Here is a 17,377-nt window from a genome sequence, read left to right as displayed (position 1 = left end):
CTCCTTCCTTCCCCCTCCTTCTTGGACTAGGAAAGGCAGGGGCAAACCTATTTGGAGTATGTTTTCCCCTCCTAGGGCGCGCCACCCCCTTGGCCGGCCTCCTCCTCCTCCCCCCCTTTATATACGGAGGAGGGGGGCACCTCTAGAAACACAAGTTGATCTTCGTGATCATTCCTTAGCCGTGTGAGGTGCCCCCCTCCACCATATTCCACCTCGGTCATATTGTTGCGGTGCTTAGGCGAAGCCCTGCGTTGGTAGAACATCATCATCGTCACCACGCCGTCGTGCTGACGGAACTCATGCCCGACACCCTGCTGGATCGGAGTCCGGGGATCGTCATCGAGCTGAACGTGTGCTGAACTCGGAGGTGCTGTACGTTTGGTACTTGGATCGGTCGGATCGTGAAGACGTACGACTACATCAATCGCGTTGTCATAATGCTTCCTCTTTCTGTCTACGAGGGTACGTGGACAATACTCTCCCCTCTCGTTGCTATGCATCACCATGATCTTGCGTGTGTGTAGGATTTTTTTTGAAATTACTACGTTCCCCAACATCTACATGCAGGACATTTCAAAGCATCCGGGCCCGCGTGCCATCCAGCAAATCACAGCGAGGTGCTACAGTCGAGACTCACCTGTCACCCCAGTTGGCTGTCATGACCCGCATATCATAAAACCCACACCTTTACCAGCAGTGGTAAGGTGGCCTCCAAGTTAGACTGGAGGAAGCAACCATCATTTCACTGGAACGCTCGTTCAAGCCCTTTCTTCCCTTTCTTGGAGAAAACCTCACTCCAGGCTACTCACTTCTGCCATTTTTCTTCTGTACCGATGAAGGAAAGGTGGGCGAATCAGTTATGCTGCTATATTTTCATTCCAAGAATCTTCTTTTTGCGAAGCACTGACCGATTCTCACATCCTGTTCTTTTCCTGTTTTCATTGCGATTGTGGTTTCCTTTCGATTGCTTTTTGTTTGTCAGTTCATTGATGGATCCTGGAGCACTAGGCAAAGAGTTGCCGACGGACAAACCACTGGAGACAGCGATCTCTAGGAAGCAAGCACTGACCAACGAGTTGACCATGTTGGCGGGCCAACCCATGGAGACGAAGAACTCCAAGAAACAAGCACTGGCCAAAGAGTTGACAACGTTGGCGGACGAACTCCTCAACGAAAGTTGGAAGAACAACAAGGGCCCCACCGTCCCTACCCCAGAAACTCTGATGGCCACAAACGCGAGGCTCAAGGCCGAGTTTGAGGAGATAGTCACCTTTGAGAAGCAGTATTCCCCTGGCAAGGTGATGGCCCCCATCGAGGACGAGGAGATGGCCCCCGGAGGGATGAGATCCCCCGGTGAGCTGCACAAGGTAAAAAATAATGGCTTATTACCATAGTTGTGGTTTTTGATTATTTGCAATGTGCTTGCTAATATGTTAGGGTTGTGCAGGTGCCGGTGGACGTCCTTGATTATTCCGATGTCGCGGCCCGTCCTGTTGGCATCGCCCCGGAGATCGATTCCGATGCCGCTGTCCATCCTGTGGACATCGCCCCAGAGATCGATTCCGATGTCGCGGTCAGTCCTGTGGACATCGCCCCAGAGATCGATTCCCATGCCGCTGTCCGTGCTATGGTCATTGCCCGAGAGATCGATGACAAGAAATAGTTGGTCGCACTAATCCTTCAGGGTAGTTTGCATTGCCCTGTGTTTAATTACCAGAACGATGCGTGTTATCAAACCATCTTAGGGCTAGTGCACTGTCTTGTGTGGGTGGTACTTGCTACTTTTGTTTGATAGTGAATCATGCGAACCCTCTCCGAGTTATGGAAACAGATGTATCCTCACCGGCTTTTGATGTAATATATGGCATGCTTAGATGTAAGTTTGAACTGTTTATCATATCAGTAGGGCTTGTTTGATGATTCTTGGTGTTAGTAGGCTAGCTATTGTGCAAGCTATAATACTTGCAAAACACTCACCGAAGAGAAACATTGGGGCTGATGAGCTCGTGGTATGCTTATACTTATCCGTCGTCGATCGACCAATAGCCCTAGCTCCTAAAATTGTAGGCTTAGCGATTGATCAGACAATAGTCAACACAGATACATTCAGGCCTCATTTGGTTCATAGGGTAGGAAAATCGTAGCAAAAGTTCAGAGACGTACAACACAAAATCATAGCAGTACAGAGACGTACTCCCTCCATTCCAAAATAGATGACCTAGGCGGGCTAGTCTGGCCTAGTGGGTTTCAGTGATATGACGTGGTACAGTGTCGTCCAGTCTTCGCATGTGGTAGCAGTATTGCGGGTACAGTAAGTTTTCTTGAAGAAGCAGAATTCAACGAAGTCATGATGGTTCCTTCGTCCGAACAACTTAAAGTGGGAAAGGTTGGGCCTGCGATACGATCGGGGTAGACCAGGATAATTTTGTGCATGGCAGCTGGACCAGGATGGTCGGCGTCCCACACGTCGGCGAATGAAAGTATTCTTTCTGATATAGAGGATGAGCAATGAGTATTCATTGTTTATTTTTTCTGAAAGCTATTGTCTCCACTGTTAGTCCTTGACTTTGTCAATGCCTCTCTCTCCTCCACATAAGCAAGGACTACTTGCTAGGCATGCGGCGGGCAGCTGGCGTCTTGAGGGGCCAGGGCGGTCAGAGCGGGCTCCGGAAGCCGTCCGTACTCCAGCATGGCCCACCTCACATTATCACCATATATTTCTTAGAGTCCGTGCGCGGTGGGCGGGCGATCTCTTCTCCCTCCACCTTTTATCTCATCTCAGCCGACGCCCACCGAGCGATTAGATTTTGGCTATCGATAGTTTATTCAATTACAGTCCCACAGGTCAGTGAAATTGCAAGACAATGCGTGTCCCCTCTGGTGAGCGGCGTGCGAGCCGGACTGTCGGGGGTGCGACCCGTACGAGTCGTAAGTGTGCAGCCTTTTCCTTTAGAACTTGCGAAGAGTAACATTTTCGCGCGATCGATCGATAGAAATCCAGAACAAAATGACGAGGGCGGTGCTTTCCTGCTTGTTAGGCGGGCTAGTTCGAGTGATATGACGTGCTATAGTGTCGTCCACTTGCTCCATTTTTATGTAAGCAAGAGTTTACACTCTTACGCGGGAGGAGTGCGAAACACCGCAGATCTGATTTTGTTCGAGGGATAACTGTTCCCTGCTAAATAATGGAGGACTGTTAGCGATTATAGCATGATAGTTAGGGCATCTCCAGCGCTGGCCCACAAATTTACACCGACATCTGTCCGAGGACACTGATGGATGCCATCCAATGCTGCCCGCAAACCTTTCGACAACTATATGAACTAACCGGACGAAATTCGTGCAAACAATGCAAATTTCAAATTAACCGGCTGAAATTCATTCATTTCAAAAACTTTTCCTACAAACTGGACGAAATTCATTACATATTTCGCACAAACCGTACTAAAACCTACTGTAAAGCTAATCTAAACGATCGCCGGTGCACGACCACCATGTCCGGCCATGAACCCGAGAAAGCCGGCCATTGCCTTTGCCTCCTCCTCATCCGCCTCGATAACCTCCTCATCCAGAGCACAAGGTTCTTAAGATTTCCGCCTCCACATCGCTATCAAGCGGCTAATCGGCCGCCGATGTTTACCCCACCAAGCTTGGCGTCGACTAAGTGGAGTAGCGATGGCCTTCCTGGGACCAGAGCGGCGGCGACCTACCGTGTACTACTCTTCCTCGCTGCCGGCTGCGCCCGCGCACGCGCGCCAGCTTCATGGTCGTGGCGGCGGAGGGCGGCCAAGGGGGTGCCGGTGATCTCCTTTGTTTGCTCCTGCGACAGTACGTCGAAGAGAGCTTTGGAGCACGCCCGGAGCGGAGCCGCTGATGTCCCTCGTCTGCTCATGCGACAATACGTCCAAGAGAGCTTCGGAGCGCCACGAGGCCATGGTTGGAGTGGTGCGGACAGAAGGAAGGGGCCGGAGGAGAATAAGTGTGGGTCTTTGGCTATGGCTGGGAGCTGGGGCTCAAGTTAATATAGTTGGCGAATGGCAATGAGCCGCGGCAGACGGATGGACAACTGGCGCCGGAGTAGGTTCGTCGGGCGTGAATGCGGACGCTCCTTCAGTGACTTAACTGCAGATGCATTGGGTTACTGACATGTGGGCCCAACGGGCATCTGGCCCGCATGTCAGTGACACACCAATTGCACCTGCAGTTAAGTCCGGTGAATGCGGCATTGACGTTCTGGAGAGATGGTGACCGTTTCAGGCGGGAAGGGCGCGCTAGTGATGGAAGGGGTTTCGGTGTGCAGTGGCACTAAGATCGGTCGCTCACGATAGTACATACTTCGTATCATACTACCATAGTACCCTCTCTAGCTAGGCTATTTTATAAATTGTTGTTGTGATGGACGATATACATGAGCAAGGCGCTCCGAGTATGACCGTTGGTGTTGAGTCAGGTGAATACATGCTCGGCATTCGCGTAGGCCTCCATCAAACGTGTAAACAGTAATGTCAGGCACCGCCAGGGCGCGCAGGTGATGGGATCGCCGTTTGCGTTGCGCCATGAGTAGGACTTTGATTTAGAGGGCGATGTGCATGCATTAGCATGCTTTGACAGCATGAGCGTGAGTGTTTGACGCGAAATATTTCATTTTCATTTGGCTGACGAGGGTGCGTTGCAGCGACGAGTCCGTGGTTTGATTCCCCACATATGCACAATTTTGGTTTTTACAGTATTTCTTTCTCCATTGATAGGTACGCCCGCGTAGATAGATAAAGAACACGAGCTGATGAGGCGCATGCGGACTGTTTGACTGGTCAACCAAACAAATACGGAGCTATACGCTGAGCCAGTAACCGTATAATCACCATATCTCGTATACAATGATCAAAGTGAGCTGTCAAGGCAAGTTCGATGACCGCCAATGCATTTTACTCGGTAATAAATGACCAGGATTAAAGGGGAATCCAAATTTCCTTTGTCTTCTGTCCTTGAGCTCTTGACAAACCAATGCACTATATGGTTGTCCGGCCACTCCACCCCAGAGCTCTCACCAAGCGTCGTTCATGCCACTGCACTACACACTAACCGGTAATGCAGCAATGGCATCCTGCCGCGCCGAGTTCCTCGCCGCCCATGATGGCACACAAAATGGTAGGGAAGCGATGGCATCCCGCCGTGCCGAGTTCATCGCCGCTCGCGACCTCACAACTATGTGGGAGGAATTTGAAGATGCGAAGGCCGAATGGCCGGTAGAGCAAGAGGCGGCCAAAGCCGCACAGAGTGAGTGGAAAAGTAAGAAAGCACTCAAGAAAAGAGAGGCCCGCCACCGCAAGAAAGAAAAGGACGCACGCGCAGCTGCGGAGAGGTCGGCGGAGATCCAAGCACGGTGGGGTGTCGCCGACAAAGCCAGGAAGGAGAACGACAGCGTCTAGCCAGCATGTGATAAGTAGTAGTACTAGTAGTTAGTGTGTGTGTCTGTGTCTGAGTATAAGCATGTACCAGTACTACTAGTTACTACTGTAGTTTTTATAGCAAATTACCAGTACATTAGCCTAGACTAAATGGAAAAATTCCTATCCTATGCATCAAATGGCAACTCTTTCTCTATAGGAATTGAGATGCATGTCATCTCACTTCCTATGATTTTCATATTCCTATAAAATTCATATCCTATGAACGAAAGGAGGCCTCTGTTGGAGTAACTACTACAGCTAGAACTACTGCTGGTACAGTAGTTTTCATCAAGAAGCGGAATTCAACGAAGTCATGATGGTTCCTTCGTCCGAGTAACTTCAAAGTGGGAAGTGGGCCTGTGATTTGACGGCTCATTAGTCATTGTTACAGCGGCCCGACGACCGGGGTGACTCTCCCTTGGAGTTCTGCGTGCATGGAAAGTGGACCAGGATGGTCGACGTCCCACATGTTGGCGAACGGAAGTATTCTTTCTGATATCGAGGAGCAAGGAAAGCGCGTGGTATAGTATCACTGCTGATTGGTTCTAAAAAAATAGTATCACTGCTGATTTATAATTATATTTTATTTCTGATGAATACTATCGTTTCAACTCTTACGACGAAGAGTGCCAAACACGGCACGTGCTGGATGTCTCACACGTCAGCGAAAGGAGTGGGACATGAACAGCGTGGTAGAGGCCAGCGTAAAAGAAAAATAGCATGGTAGAGCGTCTCCACTTCTTCCACTTCTGGGTCGGAGACCACACATAGTAGTACTTAGTGGTATGAACAATACAAAGTGCGACCTGGAGAGAAAGACAAGTCTAGTTGGAAGGTCTCGGGACATACACGTAAACAAATATAAAAGTTAATATGTGCCTCCAACTAATATAGTAGTAGTAGAGTACTTAGGCATGTACTCCATAACATCACCGTGCATTGCACGTACAACATTTAGTGGTAGTACGTAGTAAGAGACAAATGCCGCCCAAGAGTTCCCTTCTCAACCTACTTTTGGGTGTTTGATAGAGTGTATGGAGGGTGCATGAGTCCACACTAGTTTAGCACAAATACACTAGAAGCATGCATGAAGAGAGCATGCATGAAGAGGGGTGTTGAGTTGAGCATGCATGAAGAGGGAACAACTATGCTGAGACGAGAACGCAACCAAACACACCCTATATGCCACGTATGTTCATACCATTTGTGCCTTTCTACTTCACTTACTGCGCTACATTACTCATGTTCGTACGTCCACTCCTGGGTACATGTCCGTCTCGTAGTTCCAGTCCCACGTGTTCTTCATACAGATGGAACGATCCTTGCATAACATGTGCACCTTGATGCTAGATGTCTCGCGTGTTGGCAAAAGGATGAACAAAGCTCATGTAAAAAAATAGAGTGGAAGAACAGAGATTCCCGACGACCGAGATGGAGCAAGGAACCTCGTGTGGTGGAGCGTCTGCACTCATAATATTTAATATTATTCAGCGATATAAAATCAACCAATCATCTCCACAGTGGACTGGAAGAGTACGAAACACGGCAGCCCAGTGTAGTTACATCATACTAGTACATGGCTAACCCACGCTATCACCATATTTCTTGGCTTCCGTGCTACACCTATCTCTAGTAATCCAGCAGCCTGTATCGCTTCTCCCTCCTCGTCTCTATCAAAGTGCGGCGGGCTGGCGTTTTTGCCATCTATTGAGGTCGGTTAACTCATCACATGTTAGATACATGCCAAGAGCATTCTAAAAAAATTCCTTTCATGTTCCGTTTTCAAAAATAAAAATTCCTTTCACGTACGAATTTGACTGTATGCTTTGAGCAACTTGCATGTCCTATACTGCTCCTGTTTGATACTCTAACTTAGCTAGAGGTTAGACTAACTCATGACTAACCTTGTACTAACTATAGCCAAAGAGGTGTTTGGGTGACAGGGTTAGATTGACAATAAATTCACTTGATGGAGAGAGAGAAGTGATTTTTCAGTGGTCCCAATGAGAACTATCTCCAGTTAGCACCTCTTGGGTGGGATAGGTTTTTTTTGTGGGTTCGGTGCAACTTGCTCCAATTTAAACCCTCATGCTTGGATACTTTAGGGCTATTTGAGACTCAACTAGCTCAAACTAACTCTAACCCATGGATCCAAACAGGGCCTATGGCCAGTCTCGACGCGGAGCAGTCGCGTGCACCGGGAAGTGGCGCTCTCTCAGCCGTCGCGCCACTTCAAAGCCGGCGCCAGTGAGAGGTCACATCCACTCTGGCCTAGCATTAATGCGGCACTGATGCTCCAAGGCGACGCTGACCGTTTCACGCGGGAAGCGCGCGCTGGCAAGGGAGTATAGGTTTTGAACCATTTCAGGTGTAGTACTGGTAGTTTGCAAAACTACTCAATTATTGCACTCTGTTTCCTAAGAAATTGTGGTAAAAAACATTACTCCACAGCTCACTTCCCTTCTCCTTCCTCTTCCACCGCTTGCGCACGTCCGCGAGAAGTGACCGGTCAACCCTTATATAGGAGTGCTAGCACAAAAATATGCATGCATGACCACTAAAATTTCCATATTAAAGCGCAGCTCTGGCGGGAGTATGTCGTATGTTGTTACCTTCTGCCGAGCCATAGCTACCAGCGACGGCGATCAGAGAAGAGGCGGCGGGAGGGGAATGAATGCATCTACTGTTTGGGTTCGCCTTCCGGCTTAAATAAATGGGCAGCATCACGTGTACCCGCGGGTGGACAAATTGTAACATACGTGTCTGCTTAAGTGGGCGTCACGTAACTGGTGTGTGTGAGAGATTCTGAGAGACAGAGTGTGTGTGTGCGACTCTACTCTTTGGGCATGTACTCAACCTTTTGCATCGGGATATAAGTACCATGGTATTTACTTTAGCTAGTGATTTACGTGGCCATGTTAACGTGGTTGTGTTAAAAAAATGTCATTTCCTGCTCGTGATTTGCGTTGTATAATTACAAGCAAGATTCTCGTGCATTGCACGGAACATCAATATGCATTTTTTTACAAAACACCTGTTGTGATTAACCCATGCAGGAGTAATCCCATGTGTAAAAACTAATGATATCTCGAGAATTTTATTGGAAAACTGGTATCTCGAGAATGTCATCGAAAAAATGAAAAATGAGAGATAAGGCGAGGAGGAGTGGAGCATGGTGGTGACTGGTGGTCGGAGTGGGTGGAGGCATGGGGATGGACGGTGTCGGCGGGCGCCAGCGAACACCATGCTAGATTGTTCCAGAGACTTTCTTTTTTAATTGCTGAGCAATGAGGTTGTGGGAGATAAGGATGTGGAGAGATGTGCGGGTATCTTTTGTAAAATTATCATAGTTTGCTTTCTATCCGGTAGATGTAGATCATATGGTCTGTATTACAAGATGGCAGGCACACCATCATCGCCAACTCGTTTTTTTATAAGGGCACAGATGATAAGTTCTGACTACTAAAGTAAAGTGGAATTTGTCCATGTTATGCAAGTAAATTAAGGTGATTGTTTATCATACGGGTAAGGTTGGATGAAGGGTGGTAGGAACAAATGCTCCGCCTAGAGCATGTGTGTGTGAGATGGAGTCTTAGTGTGTGTGTGGTGTGTGTGTGTGAGAGAGAGAGAGAGAGATGGAGTCTTAGTGTGTGTGTGTGAGAGAGAGAGAGAGATGGATTCTTAGTGTGTGTGGGGGGTGGGGGTGTGCGTGCGTGTGTGCGCGTGTGTGTGTTTGTGTGTGTGTGTGAGAGAGAGAGAGAGATGGAGTCTTAATGTGTGTGTGGGGGGGTGCGTTTGTGTGTGTGTGTGTGCGTGTGTGTGTGTATGTGTGTGTGTGTGTGTCGCGGGGTCCTCTGTGGCGGATGTAATTTAAGTGTGCATGGCTTCATCATAGAGAGGTGATGTGTATGGCAGAGGCCACCAATGATGGGGTGCGAGAGAGAAAATGTCCGTAGAGAGGGAAGAGAAGGTGTGTGCACGTGAAGGAGTCGTCATCGAGAGAATGTGTTTGTTCGAGAGACACCGAGGAAGACTACTATATATAGATGGTGCATGTAGGAGAGAATTAAACAAAGGGATGGTCTTATTGGTTTCGGGGATATAGGGGAAGAGTGAGAGGAGGGGGGTAGCTAGAAGGAGATTGTTAAGTCTGAGTGTGTGTTTTACCCATCCAGGCAGAAGTTATGTGCACACAAGAGGAGAACGATTCGATGTGGCGTTAGGATTGAAGGTAATTAACTACGTATGGAGGCATAGAGACCTTGAACGTGCATGTGTGAGAGGTATACATGTATACGTGGGATGTGTGTGTGTGTGTGCGCGCGCGCATGATCGAGATAAAAGAAAGAATACATAAGTCATAAGATCAACGACATGGGAGAGACGGATCGGTATGACAACATGCATGCATGTGAGAATGCAGGGAAGAAGGCCCGACAATTGAACATGTGTTTTTGTCTTTAAGAGATAGTGGCGTGGGCTGGAGCATGCATCTATGGAGAGCAGAGGGAGTGAGGCACAACGATTGTGCAAAAGAGATCAACCTATAAATGCATATGTATGGAGATACATATATTGTGTGGGTGATAGGAAGCAAGACTCCGTGCGAGAAAAAAATGTTGACGGAGAAACTACAGATAGATACAGAGATGGAGATGCTAGCTAGAGGGACATCCGCTAGTTTGGATGTTGGAGATGACCGTCGGGTGGTTCAGAGGGTGAAGTTATATATGTGTGTGAGAGGGAACTTGACTACATGCAGAGAGAAACATATGTAGTGTGCGTGATAGGAATCAAGAGTGAGGGCGAGAAAGAAGGTTGATGGAGAAACAGATAAATAGAAAGATAAAGATGCTAGCTAGTGTGTGTTAGAGATAGGAGTCGAGTGGATCAGAAGGCTGAGTTATGTGTGTGGGTGTGAGAGAGATAGAGAGAGGGTGCATGTGAGTCACATACAAACAGATAGCAGAGAGAAATGAGATCCCAAGAGATGGAGTTTTGTGTCTGCGAGAGAGAAAGATATTTCACAATGAGAGTGATAGATAAAGATACATATGAGGGAACGCAAGATATCTCTAGGGAGACAGAGTGTGTGTGAGCGACATACAAGAGAACAATGGAGAAATATGAGACCCTGGGAGACACAGTTTGTGTTTGTGTGTGAGAAATAGATATTTAAGAGGAAGAGTCGTAGGTTCTCATATCTAAGTAGCGAAAGACATCTCTGTATGAGGGGTGTGCAAGTGGCACACATGGGAATAGTAGAGAGAAATGAGACCCCGGGAGACAAAGTTTTGTGTTTGTGTGAGAGAAAGAGATTCCACATGGAGAATCATAGTTAGAGACACATAGCAGGGAGTGAGATATACTCAGAGGGAGATAGAGTGATGAAGGTCGAGGGAGAGAGTACCGTTAGTGTGTTACGAAGATAAAAGATCATTGTTGACATCTAGGTAGCACGAGAGATACCTGAGAGACGATGAACGCGTATAGGTCCAGAGAGATAGTCCTATATAAGCATGAGTGATAGCTATATAAGATGAATATCTAGATTAAAGGGGATTCAAATATTTAAACTGGAGATCACAGCATCGATAATATCATAATGCAAATTGGTGTATCAAACATGCATATTCATTTGAATTTGGGCACACGTGTAATGTTATATAGTTTATCAATATTGGTGATCCTTAGATTCTTTAATTACAAACAATGCATGGTTTATATGCAATTAATGTCTAAACGGGATTACACTATATGTTGCGTGTGTGAAATACATTATACATGTTTGAGAAGTAAAAAAAACCCGCATGAAACACACATTAATCGGAGACAGTTAGCGAGGAATGCATACATTGGATTTCAACATAAAGTGGTTTCAAATATTTGAAAATCCAAATTGATGGATACAACCTTATGAATCTGAGTTCATGCCATTTGTAAACCATATTTATGTATAAATGGTGTTGTGCTTTTGAAAGTATATATAAAAGAATGATGTATATAGAATGTAATTCCAATTAAAAATGGATCCTTCCCGGAAAAAAAGAATACAAATGGGATTCGAATTGAGTTGGCACGGTAAACGTGCACTCAGCAAAATTTGAATGAAGCGGGGAAAGTCGCAGTAACCGCCCGAAACCAAAATCTGCGAGATGGAAATTACTACTGCCTATCCCTGCCACGCAAAGCCTATCTGCTGGATTTCTATAGGTTTCGATAGGGGTAGGTTTGTAATTTCACCCCAAACGTGACATAACCGCCTCTCACCCAGATTCATACACGGTGGGCGCCAAAACGCAGTGTGTCCTCGGCCGAAATCGACTCCCTCCCCGATTCATATTCATACACGGTGGGCGCCAAAAACAAACTCTCGTCGGCAAATATTTGGTGTATGCAAGATTATCGTCCTATCCCCAACCGACTAATATTGCTGTGATGTAGTAGGAAATTTGAAACGGGGGCTAAGTTTGTAAATTTCCTCGCATTTGAGACAAGCGCGCCCTGAATACATGGTTCCCCCCTTCCTCTCTACCTCCCTTTTCCCCATTCGTACTCCGTGGGCGCAAAAACACCCTCTCCACCCCAGCCTCCTCCGTCCGCCGATGTCCGCCACCCCATACACCGTCGTACTCCTCTACCATGCCAGAGCTGATACCCCAATGCCGCCGTCCATTACAAGAGATCGACCTCTCTCATCCACGGCTTCGGACTGGGATCCTTGCATCCCGTCCTCTCACTTCATCCCCGCTGTCGTCCACCTTGCCGGCGCCGCTCCTACGACCATCTCGTCCACCGCGCCCCGCCGCCACCGTCTACCCTCCTAGATCTGCTTCCTCGCCGCCGACAGCCATCGCTACCGCAGCATCGTCAAATTCTCAGTAGATGCATACACGGCGCCGCACGAGAGGCGGTACTCTTTCATATCTGCTCAACTTATTTATCGCAGCAAGAAAATAGATCGCCACTACTTTACTCTGATTTCTTGTCTTGGTTGCGAAGTTGCCTTTTTCTGGTTTGCACCTTCAGATCCGCCATGGCACGCTCAACACTACACTCCCAATGCTTATGGTTTTCCCCTTTTATATTCCACACTAGTTAAATCATAGTAGACTAAATTTCAAAATTGGGTCAGTCGATTTTACAGAGCTCGTCGGAGTTGGCCGGTGCGAACGAAGGGGCTTCGGTGGTTGTGGGGCCTCGCCAAACGAAGAAAACTCGACGCGGGTGGGGGTGGGGGTGGCGGAGGAACACCGGCGGTGGGGGCCGGTGGTCCGGCTGACGGCCCGTGCGGTGTTCTGTATGGGAAGAATCAGAGACGAGGAAGAAGAAGGGTTAGGAGACGAAGGATATTCATCCAACCGCCTGAAATGGTCGAGAGATAGCTGGGAGTTGCGTTCTTGATGCGCTCTGGTTCATCATGTGTGGGCACTGCGCAACCAACATTTTATTATCCAAAATCTGCTTGCTCTTCTTTACCATGTTCCTCTTCCATTCTTCTTTAATATGCACTCTCTCCGTTCCTAAATACAAGTCTTTGTATAGATTCCACCATGGACTACATATGGAGCAAAATGAGTGAATCTACACTCCAAAATGTATCTGGATACATGTGTATGTGATCCATAGTGGAAATCTCTACCAAGACCTATATTTTGGAACGGAGGGAGTATGATAGTAGTACAGTATGTTCCTTGTACTGAAGATGAGTAGGGACATTTGCAGTGTAGAGGTCTATAGGGTCGTTTGTGATGGACACTTTGAGCCTCTTTGATTTGTAGGATTGTGTAAACATAAGAATAGGATTTGTAGTGACCTGCCCACTTGAATCCTATAAGAATAGGAAGGAAATGCGGGGAGTTGTGTCTCCTTTGAGAGTTACACTGATTTTAACAGTACCGCACCTTCAGTTGAAGAGAACTAGTATCCAAACTCTTTCTAGTCGTACCGGCAGTACTAGCACATATATTCCAGCAAGTTCCACTTTGCTGATTTTACTCTGATGCTTACGGTTTTCCCCATTATATCTACATTATGATATGTGTAGCTGCTTTGTGTCGCACTAGCAGCAGTCCACTCTTGAAGCTAAACACTTTAATGACTTACAAAATTGGCACCAAGGCATTGAGTGCCATTCTGGATGCAATGAAACTCATACGCTCCCCACCTGTTGATACTTGTTCAGAATATCATCCTAATGACTATTCTAACCTCGAGGAGTCAAAGGCAGATGGCCTGTCCTGTTCACCCATCAAGGTGCATGTTCTAATTTGCCAAGGTTTTATTGATTGCGTGTATCTTGCATATGTTGTCTTGCATTTCTTCTACTTTGTTTCCCCGCAATCTACTTAGTTTACTCATCATATAACTCGAGATGCCATGCCCATCCATTATCAATACATATTCCATCTGTCATCGTACCATGTTTTTTCACTCAAATGTTGTTCTTGTGCATCAGACATTAAAAAGGAAGAGGGTGATTGCCGAACCTGAAGGAGCACCAGCAAAGTCCTTGAAAAATGTGGTGGTGCCGGAGAAATCAGACAGCACCCCACTTATACTGGTGATACAACCAGTGACACAAAACGTAGGACCGACTCCAGCAGACTCTACCCATACTTCACTGGCCACACCACTAGCCCCACCACACAGGACATGCACTCCAGCAAAAGGTATACCGATTTCATTTGCCATAGCACCAGCCGTACCACAGAAAAATCCCACTCCAGCAAAAAGTATAGCAAGTCCACCTGCCGAAGACCTATCCCAACTGCAGAGACGGCCAATTCCTGCAGATTGGAACCCCATTCCATTTATTCCTAGTTTAAAAGACAATGCTTTCAATGTTGTTAGGGACTACGTGCATATATTCCCATCATGGGAAGATTATAGTGAAGACAAACACCATTTCCACATCTTCCTGTCCAACTTACGTGTAAGTGCTATTATTCATGGTTATTATTTTCCTGTTTTCTGCTGATTGAACACATCAATGATTTACATTACATTATTGTAACTAGGTGTCGGTGTACTAGAGTAGGGGTACCCTAGTATCCCGAACTTGTGCACGGGCAGTTGCAGCCACCCGCGGCAAGGCTTGCCGAGTGACCGCCAAGGTCCTCCGCGGTTCCTGTGGAGCCATTCAAGAACAAAGTATCTAGGCCAAGGAGACAAGGCCCCGGCAAGAGGAGCTTGCCGGGAAGGCCAACCAAGGCGTAAACCCAAGCCAAGGAGACAAGGCCCCGGCAAGAGGAGCTTGCCGAGAAGGCCCACCAAGGCATCTCAAGGAGTTTGCCGCGACGCGCCACGCGTCCCAGCAAGGCCCGGGGAGCGACAAGCCTCCGGACGCGACAAGACAACGACCGCGGCAAGGCACTTGCCGCGGCACGCTGCCACCCTGTACCTACGCTCCAGCGCATCCACCAACGTGTCGCCCTAGGGCCTTTCCAGGCGCGCATGGTGAGAGGCTGTGCAGCCAGCGGTACGCGGTGGCAAGCGGCGCTGACAAGATTGCCATCGTGGCGAGCGGTGGCGCCCCTGACGGTCCCTTTCTGCACTGTTTTGGGCGACATAGACGGGCATTTAATGCCTTTGTCCCCTGCCGTCAGGGTTAGGTAGGAAACACTGTACAGGTAGTTGTACCAACTGCAAGTCCTTTTAAATTTTTACCCTTGTCTACGTTGCCACCTGTCGGTGACCCCTTGAGCATATAAAAGGAGGCCCATGCGCAACGTAGAGGAGGGTTCGGAAGGTTCGAAGTCAGAGAACACTCACGCTCGGTCTCATTAGCAGCTAGAGTGTACTGTAGCACTCAACGCTCCCGAGCAGGAACTCAATACAATCAGACAAGCAGCAGTAGGAGTATTATCTCTCCAGAGAGCTCCGAAGCTGGGTAAACCGCTGGTGTGCTTCGCCTCGATCTGCTCTTCGTGCAATCTCCGCCCCCCCGCTGAACCGAAAGGGGCTCGGTCCGCCGGTCCCATAGGTGTTCATGGATCAGTTTCCCCGACATCTTTGGCGCGCCAGGTAGGGGGGAGGTCGAGATTGTGTGAACCTGATCCGGTGTTCACACGAGCTAGATCTTCATTTTCTTCATCGACATGCCACCGAAGAAGAAGACTTCGGCGGCAACTGTTCCGTCCTCGTCGATCCCACCACCACCGGAGCAAACGGGTGGTGGGGTAGACGCCGGCGGAAGAACGGACATCGACGAGGGAGCTCACGGTGATACCAGGTCCATGGACAAGGCTGCATAGACCTCGGCGTCCGTACAAGCACCGCGCCCATCTCGGGAGGCACAAGACCGACAGCGTCATGGTATTCGCAGTACCATACGCTTGTTGGACCAAGATCGAGCTGGAGGATCTCGGGGTGCTCAAGATCAGCGTGCACGCCAACATGCTGGCACGGGTGAAGCACGGTCGCCTGGACGGGATACTGCTCCTTCTAACATAGTTAGGAGTCCGAGCATATCCCGCTCCTTGCACCGTTCGCCACTGCCGCCCACCACTCCAGCAGAAGCTTTGGCGCGAGCTCAACTGCTCCTAGATTACCCTCCAACGGCAGACAAGATCGATGAATGGAGGGCCACCATTTAGAGTCTCATCGGCTTCGCCAACGGTGACACTCCGCGGCAGCCGAACACATCGCTGCCGCGGCAGGACTGCCGGGCACGAACCGATGGCGACGAAACCGGTGGGGGTGCAACCACCATGCACTCTCCACCCAGAAGGCCAAGATCGCCGACTCGCCGGATCCACCTCGACAACGACTCCACCGCGTCATCAGATCCAGGAGCTCGTCGCGATCAACGCCAAGTTCTTCACGAACGATAGCAAGAGGATGCTCGAACTCGCATCGAACGCTGAAGAGAAGCGCGGCATCAATCAGACCAGCGCGCTGGGCCCTCTGTCGACATGCATGCACCAGGGGAACCAGGCGACTTGCCGTACGCGGTAGGTTTCCCTGCGTTCACTCGTGAGCTGCGGCAAGTCCAGTGGCCCAGCACGAAGAATTTCAAGCCAGACGTGCCAGAGAAGTACGACAGCAAGTCGCCTCCGTCGGAGTTCCTCAGCATCTACACCATTGCGGTGCAAGCTGCTGGGGGGCGGGACGACAAGATCCTTGCCAACTACTTCCCGCTGGTACTCAAGCCCAATGTCAGATCCTGGCTCATGCACTTGCCGAACAACTCCATATCCTCCTGTGCAGACCTATGCCATCAGTTTGTCGGCGCTTTTACAGGCGGCCTTCACCTGCTCGCCCAGAAGGAAGGAGAGCACCTGCGCAAGTACATTCAGAGATTCAGCCGCGTACAGCACAACATCCCAGATGTCCACCTTGCCGCGGTAATCAGCACGTTCCATCAGAATGTGCGGAACCGCAGGATGCGGGAGGAGATGGCGATGTGCAAGATCAAAGACGTCAGTGAGCTATATGCCCTGGCCGACAAGTGTGCCGTGCTGAGGAAGGGAGGAAACTCCCCGGAGAGAATACAGGAGCAGGAGGATCTGACAGTGAGGAGGCAGCCCCGGCAAAGAAAAACCGCCGGCGGAACAGCAGGAAAAAGAAAGGCAAAGATGTGCTAGTCGTTGAGCAGCCCGGCAACGGAAGTGGCGTCAAGAAAGCCAAAGATGGTAGCTCTAGCGGCAACAACTACCAGGCTGTGGTGGTCGCCGACAAGCAGGACGGCACCAACAAGCAGTACTGCAAGATCCACCGCACCAAGGGCCATGACCTCCAGAGCTGCAAGAAGGTCGAGCAGCTTGTTGAACAGCAAAAGGCTGAATACGAGCGACGCGACAAGGAAAAGGCTCAGGAAGGTGCTGGAGGAGCCGGCAAGAAACGCCCCGGCCGAGGAGGACGCCGCGGCAAGGCCAAACAGCGGCAAGGAGACAGACCTCCCCACGGCCGCGACAAGGATGAAG

The sequence above is a fragment of the Triticum dicoccoides genome, chromosome 2B, assembly GCF_002162155.2.
Source record: "Triticum dicoccoides isolate Atlit2015 ecotype Zavitan chromosome 2B, WEW_v2.0, whole genome shotgun sequence".
Lineage (NCBI taxonomy): Eukaryota > Viridiplantae > Streptophyta > Magnoliopsida > Poales > Poaceae > Triticum > Triticum dicoccoides.
The sequence above is the reverse complement of the archived record's forward strand: the minus strand, read 5'-3'. Positions refer to the sequence as shown.